Source organism: Euprymna scolopes, chromosome 25 (assembly GCF_053919585.1).
Source record: "Euprymna scolopes isolate OS-2025 chromosome 25, ASM5391958v1, whole genome shotgun sequence".
In the NCBI taxonomy this organism is placed as follows: Eukaryota; Metazoa; Mollusca; class Cephalopoda; order Sepiida; family Sepiolidae; genus Euprymna; species Euprymna scolopes.
Genome location: NC_136506.1, coordinates 70786521 through 70800819, shown reverse-complemented (window position 1 = coordinate 70800819; position 14299 = coordinate 70786521).

Below are 14299 nucleotides of genomic sequence, written 5' to 3'. Positions count from 1 at the left end.
AACGATAAAACAAGGACAGGCTCGCAACGTCTCTTCTGTGGGAGAGAGGTTGCAGGGTAGAGAAAAGGGCATTCCCCACTAAGCCACAAAGTCTATTTTGTACTCTGTCAAGGCAGGATAGGCTGTTTTTAGCAGCTCCTGCCCAGATATGGCAACAGTATTCCATCCTTGGACGTACTTGGCTTTTATATAAATAGAGAATTGCATCCGTAGTGAGATATCTTCTGGAGCGGTAGAAGGATCCCACCATCTTTCCAGCGACCTTGGCAACAGACTTGATGTACGTGTTCCATTTCAGATCAGGAGTAAAGGTCAAACCCAGAAGCTTGTCAAAACACGGGGCCTAACCCAGACGAGAGCCATCCATCACAATTGATGCCAGATGGGGATCAGAGCGTTGATGATGTAAGGATAGGAGTTTGGTTTTGGATGCATTAAAGGTAACCAGTCACATCTTCCCCCACTGAACCACGCGCTCGAGATCAGAGGAGAGAGAATCAGAGAGAACTTTGTCATTTACAGCCTTTGATGTGTTGCCGTAGATGGTCGTGTCATCAGCATAGATGTCAACGAATGATTTAAGTATATGTTTAGGGAGGTAATGGATGTAGATCAGGAAGAGAGTTGGGCCCAGGATTGACCCCTGAGGGACTCCAGCATTTATATTGCAGGCCTCCGATTTTTGTCCATCTACCACTACTCTTATGAGCCTATCGGAGAGAAATGATTTAATGATTGAGAAAACATTTCCAGTTATACCGTAGCTGGAAATCTTGTGAAGTAGACCCTTATGCCATACCTTGTCGAAGGCCTTTGATATGTCGAGAGCAATTGCCCTAGAAAGGAAGCCTTTGTCAAGAGATTCACTAATCCTGTGGGATATAACCGTCAGCACATCTGCGGTAGATCTTGCAGAGCGGAAACCATATTGTGTGTCACTAAGAAGGTTATTCCTGCTGAGGTGGTTGACTATTTCTCTATTTAATATGGATTCCAGCAACTTACTCATAACACACAGGAGGCTTATAGGTCTGTATTGAGAGGGAGATGACTTATCACCTGAATTCTTAAATACAGGGCAAACTGATGAGGTCTTCCAGGGAGTCGGAAAGCACTTCTCCTTAAGGCAGCGCTTAAATAGTTTTGTAAGTATGGGAGCAAGTTCTGGTTGAAGCTTTTTTAACACTATAATTGGGATGCCATCAGGGCCAGTTGCTTTACTAGAATCTAGGTTCTTTATTAGCTTGGCGACCTCATGCACGGATATTTGTATGTTACCTAGCTTGTTCTGTGTTATAGGAGGGAATATGGGGAGTTGATGGCCTTCGTCGCATAGGGTAGAATTAGCTGCAAAGTTCTTTGCAAATAGTTTGGCCTTGTCTGACGCTGACGAGATGACCTCTGGTCCATTGATAATGGTTGGGATAGAACGCACACTTCTGTTCAAGATCCTATTTGTTATTTGCCAAAACTGGTGGGATCCAAGCCGCTGATCAGCTACCTTGGATTTAACAGACTGGGCATATAGCTCTCTTGCATTTTTTATTACTCTTTTACAGTGGTTGCTGGCAGACCTAAAAGCAGCTTTAGTCTCAGTGCATCTATTACGTTGGTAGCTATGGAAAAAGTGATTTCTGTGCACGATAGCAGCAGCACATTCTGGGGAGAACCATGGCTGGCTGTTAGGTTTTTGTTGGAATTTTTTAGATGGTATGAATTGGTCTATGCCTGCAATTAACCATTCGGTCAGATATGATACTATATATATATATATATATATATAGATATATAGATATATATATATATAGATAGATAGATAGATAGATAAAATTGTTGTGTAAAAATATTATGTTCTAGTGGCGATGAACTCACTTAAGGTGTTTTTGATGTCACTTATGTTTTGGGAGCATTTCTTGTCGAGGTGCCTGAAAAAGTGGTAGTCAGTAGATGAGAGGTCTGAGGAGTATGGTGGATGATGCAGAGTTTCGTAGCCCAAATCATTTAACTTCTGCTGAGTCGGTGTAGCAACGTGTGGTCAAGCATTGTCGTGGAGGAAAATTGGGCCTTTTCAGATAACTAGATCTGGGTGTTGTTGTCGATATTTCTGATGCATTTCTTTCATTAATTGACAGTGCTTCGCTGCTATAAGGATTCCAACTGCATTTAAAACTATAGTGGATGAAACAGTCAGCATAATTTTCTTCTGGTGCAACTCTGGCTTTGGAAAGTGTCGTGGAACTTTGTCGGTGTCTAACCACTAAGCTCAGTGTTGCCAGATGTTGTAAAGAACCCACCTTTTATTGTAAGTCACAACCCGATCGAGAAACGGGTCGTTCTTGTTGCATAAAAGAAGGGAAATTAACACTTTATAACAGAGTTTCTTTTGGTTATCGTTCAATTCATGGAGCACCCATTTATCAAGGTTTGTGTCTTTCCAATCTCTCTCAAGTGGTTGGAAATCGTTGTATACATTACATCTAATTCAGAAGCAAGTTCTCGAACAGTTGTGCAATGATTGGCTTTGGCTAAGGCTCTTGATTGATCGTTGTCATCATCTGATGGCCGATCACTACGCTCATCATTTTCAAGACTTTCGTCGCCGCCACGAAATTTCTTAAACCACCATTGTGATGGGCGTTCATTATTTGAAATCAAAATTTACAATTTAAATTTCGCAAGTACTTTCTTCTCAGCCTAATATATATGTATATATATATATATATATATATATATATATATATATATATATGTATATATATATATATATATATATATACATATATATATATATATATGTATATATATATATATATATATATATATATATACATATATATATATATATATATATATGTATATATATATATATATATATATACATATATATATATATATGTATATATATATATATATATATATATATATATATATATATATATATATATATATATTTACTAGCTGGACGCTCAGCTTTGCCCGGTCGGACAATATGCTTAAGCATGATATTTTTAATTATGCAGATTGCGTATGTATTATAATAGAATTAATTCTCTATTGAATATTATATATTGCAAGGAATAATTTGCCTGGTAGAGTTCTTTGCAAAAACAAATTTTTAAATAATAATGATAAGTCATTCTCCAAATACCGTCTGTGTTTGTTTACAATATCATTTCAGCTGATATTTGGGCTTGGCGATCTTAAAAATAGTCTTTCTTCTCTCATAGAGAAAAACAAGAAAGAATTTTACAAGAGAATATGTTACGTTATACCGGCAAAGTTTATACCGGTGTAACGTAAAATATTCCCCTGTAAATTATTTTTTTATCTATAAGAGAAGAAAGACTATTTTTAAGATCGGATTTTTTTTGATTTTCGATATTTAGCGGATGAATTTCTGTAGAAAACATATCTAAGAACACTGCCAGAAATATAAATTGCCTTTGTGTGAAATTTGCAAAGGATAGACTCAGTTGTTTCAGAACCTATGACAAAGGAACTCACACACACACAAAGTGACTTAACATCGTTAAATTCATGACCCACACAGCAGCCACCGATAGCATAGTGGTTAGGAGCCTTGACTGTCGTACAGACGGTCGGGTTTCAATCCTGGCTTGAGGGAGTTGCCTGTCTAGCCGCAGTGATGAGCTGTGAAACAGCAAAACAGTAGGTGGATGACTATAATGCTCCTCATCTGTAGTTGAGCATATTGAGAAGTGAAACACGAATTACCATTAGCGTATAAGCGGTGCTCTTTGTGTAAACACATCGAGCTTAGGTATTTCAGACGATGTCAAAACATCGTTAAACTCATGACTCACACAGCCGCCGATAGCATAGTGGTTAGGAGCCTTGACTGTTGTACAGGCAGTCGGGTTTCAATCCTGGCTTGAGATAGTTGCTTGTCTAGCCACACTGATGAGCTGTATGTGGATGACTATATATATAGTCATCCACATACAAGTATAGATGACTATATATATAGCCATCCACATTCAGTACTTTTTCGCTATATATATATATATATATATATATATATATATATATATATATATATATATATATATACCCTTTTCTCTCTGTATCTACATCTAGTTTCAAAATTTTATTGCATATCGTTCTTTCAAAGTGTCCTCACGTCCAAATTGCATTTTTGAAATTTACCAGCCGTGACAATTCGAATTCAGAAGGTGTATACCAATTTCTGCTGTAGCTGTTCATTTGAATCTTAAACCATAAAAATTGGTCAGTTATCTCATAAGATGTATAGCAATAACATACCGATTTTTTAAGAGTCTATGACAATTTTAAATGCCTGTACAAAAAAGCCTTGAAACTTATTGAAGCCACTTCGTAGGTCCGTGTTACGTTCTGCCATACATTGCATGGCTTTAACATTGACTTCCAAACTAACTCATCTCTAGGCAGTTCTTTATTCATCCCTCTTTCAAGTTCATTCTTATCAGTCCCTCCCATGTTTTCTGTGCCTTTCCCCTGTCAACAGACCCTGATACTTTGACTGTTCTACATGTACTAACCCCAAAAATCTTCTTCATTCTTTTCATGTGGCCAAACCAACAAAGTCTACTCTACACTGTTCAGATTTAATATTCTTCTGAGGTCATAAAAACCAAACTTGCCTTTAAGATTGACACTACACATCCATCGTATTATTCTCATATCGTTTCTCTCCAGGCAGCGCATGCTGTTAACCTTAAAATTAATATGAGAGAGCGAGATAAAGAATATTATAGAAAGAAATAGACAGAAATAGCAACAGAGAGAGAGAGAGAGAGAGAGAGAGAGCAAGTGAGTGTGCTAGAGAGAAAGAAATGGAGGGAGGAAGAGAGAAATAGACTTAGAGAGAAATTATGAAAAAGAGAGATAGACAAATATATAGAGAGAGGGGGTATAGACACGAAGAATCTCTATAGCGTATCAAGACATAAAATGTGTAATCAAGTGCCCAAATTCTGCTAATTTCCTTGGACTATTTTTGACTTTTTTTTTCTAGAAAGCTCCCACAAACTGTGAGTGAAAGGCAATAAGGTGTGTCACTTCTGTTTAACAAGAAAATTGAAGAAAAAGATACGCTGCAAAAAATTGAAGAAAAAGATACGTTGCAAAACTTCAGTGAGGAAAAAAAAAACTTGCAATGAAAGCATGTTTTGGTGATGGAATGTGCACAGAGTTGCGAAGAAAATAAATTTAATTTAACAACTGCAGTTTTTTACTGTTTGGTAAATTAATTGAAAATTACTGCTGTTGATGTTGTTGCTGCTGCTTTTTTTTTATAGCTGTTGCTATTGTTGCCACTGTTGTTGTACTTGTCGTTTGGTAGATACCGTTCCGCATACAGACAGACAAGGTCACTTATATATATACATATATAGATCGATCTACTTCCTGTCCTTGAATACTCTCTGACTGTTTACTGCTCATGCCTACCGAATTGGCCCTTTATTTCCCCCAATACCTATGCTAATTCCTGGTACATTGAAGGTAGAATTCTAACCTACGGAGTTAAGGGTGACTTTTTGGCTGGGTTTAACTCTCCTGACTGGCAGTAGTTGTCATGTCCTACACTGATGATTGCGTAAGTATGAGCACTAGTGTCTGTAGCTATAAAAAATAGTTGTTGATATTTACAAAGTTGAATAAAATAAGAAAACAAATAAGACCTTTCGCTTGTCCATTTTTGTTAATACGTAACGCCAATACAACAGTCGGTTCCGAACATTGCTATAGCCTTCTTATACTCTTCCATATGTATTTACCAGCAATGCTTCAAGCAAACTACCTTTCAAAATATCATCGATATATATATATATATATATATATATATATATATATATATATATATATATATATGCATATATGATTGTTGAGCTGGATTAAATCCGACGACATGAAATGAATGTAGGTGGAAGGACCTGAATACTCAACGTTTCGTCCGATTTATGCGGGCTTTTCCAAGAGGGATGGTTATTGACGAGAGAGTCGGAAGATTTGGGGCTATATATAATGATGAGGGAGAACAGCGTGTTTTCCTTATGTAAATTAGATGTCTATATACGTATATACATTTTATGAGAGAAAATAAATTAGAGTAAACTAGCGTAGTGGATTACGTCTAAAAGTTAAAATATCGTAGAGATTTTAAAGATTGCGTCTAGAAATATAACCGTGATAGATTAAGTAAATAAAATGAAACGAGATTACGAAGGGAGTTTTTTAAAAATTAGAGATAATTAAATTGGGATAAAATAGCGTAGTAGTTTAAAAGATGGCGTCTAAAAATAAGAATAGGAGGTGATAAAATGGGGTCGGAAAATAGTCAGTGATAAAATAAAATACAGTAAATAAATAAAATAAAAATGATAAAATGAAGTGAAATTACGAATTGACTTTTAAATATATATATATATATATATATATATATATATATATATATATATATATATATATATATATATATATATCGAATTTAACCTGTGTATAAATTGTTCTCTTTAATAATTATTTTCGACAGATAGGGAGCAACGTGGAAAAAAAACTTTTCTTTGTTTAATTATATTGCTGGAATGGGAGATTATAGCCGGCCCAATTAAACGTCGTGTGCATCTTTTATGTATATGTTTAAGGAAAGTTGCTTTGTTAAAATTAAAATTAAAATGGTGGTCGTTCTCCATGATGTGAAAAAATATGGCGTTGAGTGTATTGTTGTTTTTTACATCTCTTTTGTGTTCATATATTCTTTTATTTAGATTACGTTGAGTTTCTCCTACGTATATTTTCCACAATCAAGGCAGGGTATAGAATATATTTCGCCTTTTGTGTTATTGTTGGTATTAATAATAATTTTACGTGTTACATCCCTCATTGTTAAAGAGTTTAGTTTTGTTATGTGAATGCCTGTCTTATTTAGGTTCTTCTAGATTGTGTCGTTGTTTTTATTAGTTGGTAATGTTAATTGTCTGTCGTGTGTCTGGCTATTTAGGGATTGTCTCGGTTTCGTTTATGCTAAATCTTTTGTGTTTTCCTTTTTGTATTCGTCCAAAAATGTTGAGGGTAGTGTAAGTTCATGAATGTACGTTCGATATATCCAATTTCTTCCTTGATGTATTCTTCACTGCATATTCTCAGGGCCCTAAGAAAAAATCCTATTAGACTACCTGTTTTTACTTTATCATCGTGATGAGAATAAAAATGTATGTAATCATTTTTATTCGTTACTTTCCGATGGACTTTAAAACTTAGATGATCATTGTTATCTATCACAGCACATCAGCAGAAACTCTAAGAAACAAAGCAACTTACGAACTATAGCCAAATCATTAGCAGACGATCTACACATGAACCACTCTATCTCTAGGATTACAATCTCTAAAACTAAACGACGGATTATATCTTCCAACTCTATCCACAACAGAAAACTTAATAGAAAACTATCCAATCTAATCTCCAACAGCAAATGGGTTCTATTGGACGACCAAAACTCATACAAAATCTTACAAACTTATCTATCAAACACCGAGACAGCAGAACTCGGCCTTGGTTTAAAATTTGCAACGGTAATCTATCCAAAGATAACAACCAACACAATCGCTCGAAACTATAAGCATGAAGATACTGACTTTATGAAATGTTTCATCTGGGGTATAATATCCACGACCATCGCCCAAATCAAGGATGTAACCCTACCAAAATGATGCATAAATGTATTATCACACATAGCTAACGACCATAATATAATTGTCTCATCTTTTGACAAAGGGGGGTGATAATGGAAACAACTGAATACAAAGATAAAATATTTCAACTATTACAAGATGAACACACATATGAAAAAACTACTTCCGAGATAATACATGAAGAAATTGACAAATTTAACAAATCTTACAAGAAATTAATAAATAATGATAAAATATGGACTACCTATATAGAATATCATCCTAAAACCCCGACCTTATATGATCTACCCAAAACAGATAAAAATAGCAATCCAATACGCCCAATCATCTCTGGCATTAGCAGTGCCACCCATAAGATAGCAGGAGCCATCACAAAACTCCTAACGCCATTATTGGGCACAATTATCAATTCACATATAAGAAACTCTAGTGACCTTCTTAATAAGATAAAAAACCTAGATATGAAAAATAAAACCATGGATAGTCTCGATATAGAATCTTTATAAACCAATATCCCTACCAAGAAATGCCTCAAACTTCTTTCAAAACACTTGCACAAAATAAAAATTAAATTACTTCTGCCAATAGATAATATAATTAAAATTATAAGTATATGCAGCGACATGACGTATTTCACATTCAATGGACTCTACTACAACCAAAAATTTTGACTGCTCATGGGTAATCCCCTTTGTAGGGTTTTGGCATGTCTATTGTTTTAATTCATAGAAACCGGACCCATGAAATATGAATTGCTCAAGGGCACTTCCTACTATATAGATAGATATATTGATATAGATATAGATAGATATAGATAGATATATAGATATATAGATGATATTTTAATTTTTCTCCCCATGTCTTCAAAAATAGAGAATATCACTGATAAATTACATACGATCAAACCCACTATTAACTATACGGATGAAAGAGAAAATAACAACTCCATACCTTTTCTGGACATCAATATCATAAATAACAATGATCATCTAAGTTTTAAAGTCCATCGGAAAGTAACGAATAAAAATGATTACATACATTTTTATTCTCAGCACGATGATAAAGATAATGATTAGAGGTATTCTAATAATGATTAGGGGTATTCTAATAAGATTTTTTCTTAGGGCCCTGAGAATATGCAGTGAAGAATACATCAAGGAAGAAATTGAATATATCGAACGTACATTCATGAACTTACAATACCCTCAAACATTTTTTTACAAATACGAACAGAAAAACACTAAACATTTACTATAACTGAAACCGGGACAATTCCCTAAATAGCCAGACACACGACAGACAATTAACATTACCAACTATTAAAAACAACGACATAAGAACCTAAATAAGATAGGCATTCAAATAACAAAACTAAACTCTTTAACAATTAGGGATCTAACACGTAAAATTATGGCTAATATCAACAATAACAGAAAAGCCGGAATATATTCCACACCATGCCTTGATTGTGGAAGAATATACGTAGGAGAAACTCAACGTAATCTAAATAAAAGAATATATGAACACAAAAGAGATGTAAAAAACAAAAAAACACTCAACGCCATATTTTGTCATATCATGGAAAACGACCACCATTTTGATTTTAACAAAGCCACTTTCCTTAAACACATACGTAACAGATCCACACGACGTTTAATTGGATCGGCTATAATCTCCCATTCCAGCAATATAATTAAACAAAGAAATGGTTTTTCCATATTGCTCCCTATCTGTCCAAAATAATTATTAAAGAGAACAACTTAGACGCAGGTTAAATTCTAAATATATATATATATATATATATATATATATATATATATATATATATATATATCTTTATATATATAAAAATATCTATTCACTTCATTTTATTATTTTTATTTTACTTATTTACTGCATTTTATTTTATCACTGACTATTTTTCGCCCCCATTTTATCACCTCCTATTCTTATTTTTAGACGCCATCTTTTAAGTTACTACGCTATTTTATCCCAATTTAATTATCTCTAATTTTTAAAAACTCCCTTCGTAATCTCGTTTCATCTTATTTACTTAATGTATCACGGTTATATTTCCAGACGCAATCTTTTAAATCTCTACGATATTTTAACTTTTAGACGTAATCCACTACGCTAGTTTACTCTAATTTATTTTCTCTCATAAAATGTATATATGTATATAGACATCTAATTTACATAAGGAAAACACGCTGTTCTCCCTCATCATTATATATAGCCCCAAATCTTCCGACTCTCTCGTCAATAACCACCCCTCTTGAAAAAGCCCGCATAAATCGGACGAAACGTTGAGTATTCAGGTCCTTCCACCTCCATTATATATATATATATATATATATATATATATATATATATATATATATATATATATATATATATTCTTCAGAATAGTTTTTATTTAACAATCAGTTGTTATGGAAACGTCAGATTGTAGGTTTACAAAATAATACTGGCAGTAATATTCTATAAGTTATCCCATCTAAACAAGAATTGCTCGATATGCAAGATAGAGCAAAATAAATTAAATTGTAATTCAATGAATTTCAAAAAACTCTCATTGAAATGAAATGAAGTGGTTGAGTTTCATATCAAAGAATTTTTATTATTCTAAGCAAGACAAAGAATGCTTTAGAAAATAAATCTCCTTAACCTATAGGGTTTTAATGTCTACCATCTCATCAGAGGAGAGAAAATATTAGCAAATACTTATAAAGGTATGCACCCTATTTGCTAAAGTCAGTGAGACATGGAAAGTCACAGTCAAAATAATTAATTTATCAGAAGTCCTGTAGCAGGAGGATTTGCAGAAAAAGGATATGAATGTTTTTTTAGATCCAGCTTGCTTGTTAAAATCCATGTTATACGTCCTTTACATCCGTTTGGTAATAATGTCCAAGTTATATGTTGGGTAATCCGCATAGCTGTGTAGATATCCGAATCTCGGCAAGTGCTTGTATAAATTTGTTTGTGGGTCCAGCGATAATAATTCAAAGTCTGGTGGAAACCTTTTCATTAGAAGTCTATATTATTTTTAGTGGGGCGAGGTGTTAATATTAGGGAGAGTAGGTAGTGGTGAGTAGTAGGAAGTGGGGTAATACATATGTGCATATTCATCCCTATATACACATGAACACACATATAAAAACACACACATACACACAATATACATATATACATATTCATACATATACATATACACATACACACACACACACACACACACATATATATACATATGCACACATACATGTATAAACATATATATATATATATACATATACACACATAAACATACATACATGTACATAAATAGATATCTCTTCAAATAGAATTCAAAGAATCATAAAGTTTGACCGGTCGCTTAACTGGGGTCAGGTCTTGTACTAGATATAGAGACTTGGTTCGGAAAGGGAAGAGGGGGAACTAGAAGAATATAGAGATAAGAATAAAAATAAAAATATAAATAAAATGATGGGCCAAATATGTAAATGGAATAATTCGTTTTTTTCCAGATTTTAACGTATCCAATAATATAATTCCCAGTGGAGACCAGTTTAGGACTAACCAGAACCCAGGCTATGAATCCCCAGGCCCCATCTTTGCCCAGCCCCCCAATATAGGACTCAATACCAATGGTACCGATGAACAAATAAACAGTAATAAAACAAGGAAAACATTCACGTGTATAGGTGAATCATCAAGCGTAATAAAAATAAGAATCTCAAACCACCTACATTCCTTCAGAAATGAAAGGTCTCAAAACAATGATAATAATAGTACATCCTTAACTAAATTAATCAACAGCCTAGAGGACAAGAAAATTCCATATTCAATTAAATGGAGCATACTGAATAAATCTAGATCATATGCCCCAGGGGATAAGTTTTGCAATCTTTGTATATCTGAAGCACTTAACATCATAACCTTCAACAAACCCATAATAAATACCAAGAATGAGTTAGTGTCCAGATGTAAACACAAGAAAAAATTTAAATACGGCCATCTTAAAATAAAATAACATACACTCTCTGTATAAATGATAAATAGGTAAAAACAAAGGACTAAATACACATCAGTCTTGACTAAAATCTAAACTATTACTTTGCTAATATAATAATGTTCATTTTCTAAAGATAGGTTCTTAATCACCTCTTTTAACCCATATAATAATTTTCTCTTTTTGTATATATGCACATGTTAAGTAGGGCCTTACTATAAGCACATTAATATACTACACTTTAAATTTCTTACACGTAATTTGCACTCTAAGATCTAATTATAATAGTATTTCCAAAAACATGTAGCTTCCCAATTAAAGAATTTAAAATTTCGCCCCCATCTACTAACCAGAAAAGGAGTAAAAATTCCCCATTGCAAGGTAATCTCCAGATCCGTACGTATAAACAAGAAAGAACTATACTCATCGATGCGTCATCCCTGTTGGTACTAGGGTAATTCGATTCTATAACCATAGTTACACAATCCCACTCTTTTCTCTTATTAATTTTAAATTAGCAGTGTAGGTGTTAAAAATTATTTATGATAAACTTAGGTAAGTTACCTACACTAATTCTTGTTATAATTAATGGTATTAAATAATGGTATACTTTCTTTATTCTAAATATATTTTTTTGTATATATGAGGGTATATCTAGGTATATATGGAATAAATGTTATATGTGGGTATATATGAGCTTAGATGTAAGTATATATAGATGTAAGTGAGCGTATGTGTGTATAAACTGTTTCGCTGCGTGTATGTAAAAATCTATATTGTATGCGTGCATGCATGTGTACGTGTGTATGTGTATGTATATATATATAAATGTATTCATGTATTTATAGGTAACTTTGTGCGTATTTGAATGCAGTTGTAGAAAATTTCCCCAGTTAAATACTATTAAATAGCATAATGTTATGGATATTACTGATTTTAAACGTTTTTCAGTAAGGTATTATCATTACTTTATTACCTCTGTTTTAGCTTATTTAGCATTGAACTATTACCGTAAGGATCATAAAATAAAGATAAAACGTTCCATTAATAATCTTAGAATTGGTTTCACAATTAGCTGATAAACATTAGTATATTCTAAACTTTATGTCAACCCTCCTTTCTAAGGGAAATATAGATACGTATAAAATTAATAATAATTAGCACCTCATGGGCAGTATATATAACTTGAGTTGACTAAACAAATACGATTTAAACTGACAAAGAGATTTGAGATGAAACTAGGAAAAATCTGGAAAAAACGAATTATTCCATTTACATATTTGGCCCATCATTTTATTTTTATTTTTATTCTTATTCTTATCTCTATATTCTTCTAGTTCCCCCTATTCCGTTCCCGAACCAAGCTTCTATATCTAGTACACGACCTGACCTCAGTTAAGCGATCGGTCAAACTTTATGATTTTTTGAATTCTATTTGAAGAGATATCTATTTATATACATGTATGTATGTTTATGTGTGTATATGTATATGTATATATATATATGTTTATATATATGTGTGTGTATATGTATATATATGTGTGTGTGTGTGTATGTGTATATATATATGTGTATGTGTGTATGTATGAATATGTACATATGTATATTGTGTGCATGTGTGTGTTTGTATATGTGTGTTCATGTGTATATAGGGATGAATATGCACATATGTATTACCCCACTTCCTACTACTCACCACTACCTACTCTCCCTAATATTAACACCTCGCCCCACTAAAAATAATATAGACTTCTAATGAAAAGGTTTCCACCAGACTTTGAATTATTATCGCTAGACCCACAAACAAATTTATACAAGCACTTGCCCGATTCGGATATCTAAACAGCTATGCGGATTACCCAATATATAACTTGGACCTTATTACCAAACGGATGTAAAGAGCGCATAACCTGGATTTTACCAAGCAAGCTGGATCTAAAAAAACTTTCATATCCTTTTTCTGCAAATCCTCCTGCTACAGAACTTCTGATGAATTTATTATTTTGACTTTGACTTTCCATGTCTCACTGACTTTAGCAAATAGGGTGCATATCTTTATAACTATTTGCTAATATTTTCTCTCCTCTGATGAGATGGTAGACATCGAAACCCTATAGGTTAAGGAGATTAGTTTTCTAAAGCATTCTTTGTCTTGCTTAGAATAATAAAAATTCTTTGATATGAAACTCAACCACTTCATTTCATTTCAATGAGAGTTTTTGAAATTCATTGAATTACAATTTAATTTTTATATCTATATATATATATATATATATATATATGTGTGTGTGTGTGTGTGTGTATATATATATATATATATACATATATATATATAAATATATATATATATGTATATATATATTAGGTTGGTTCAAAAACAATATCGTTTTCTCACATATGTTACTTTTATATATGATTTCTGAATTAATTCATTGATATATATATATATATATATATATATATATATATATATATATATATATATTGAAGCGCATTTTTCGTTTTATCGAATCGTGTTATTCGTTACTATTCCCAATGTGTTCATTCATTTTTTGCAAGCTTTTTAACAGCATGAACAAAATTCAAA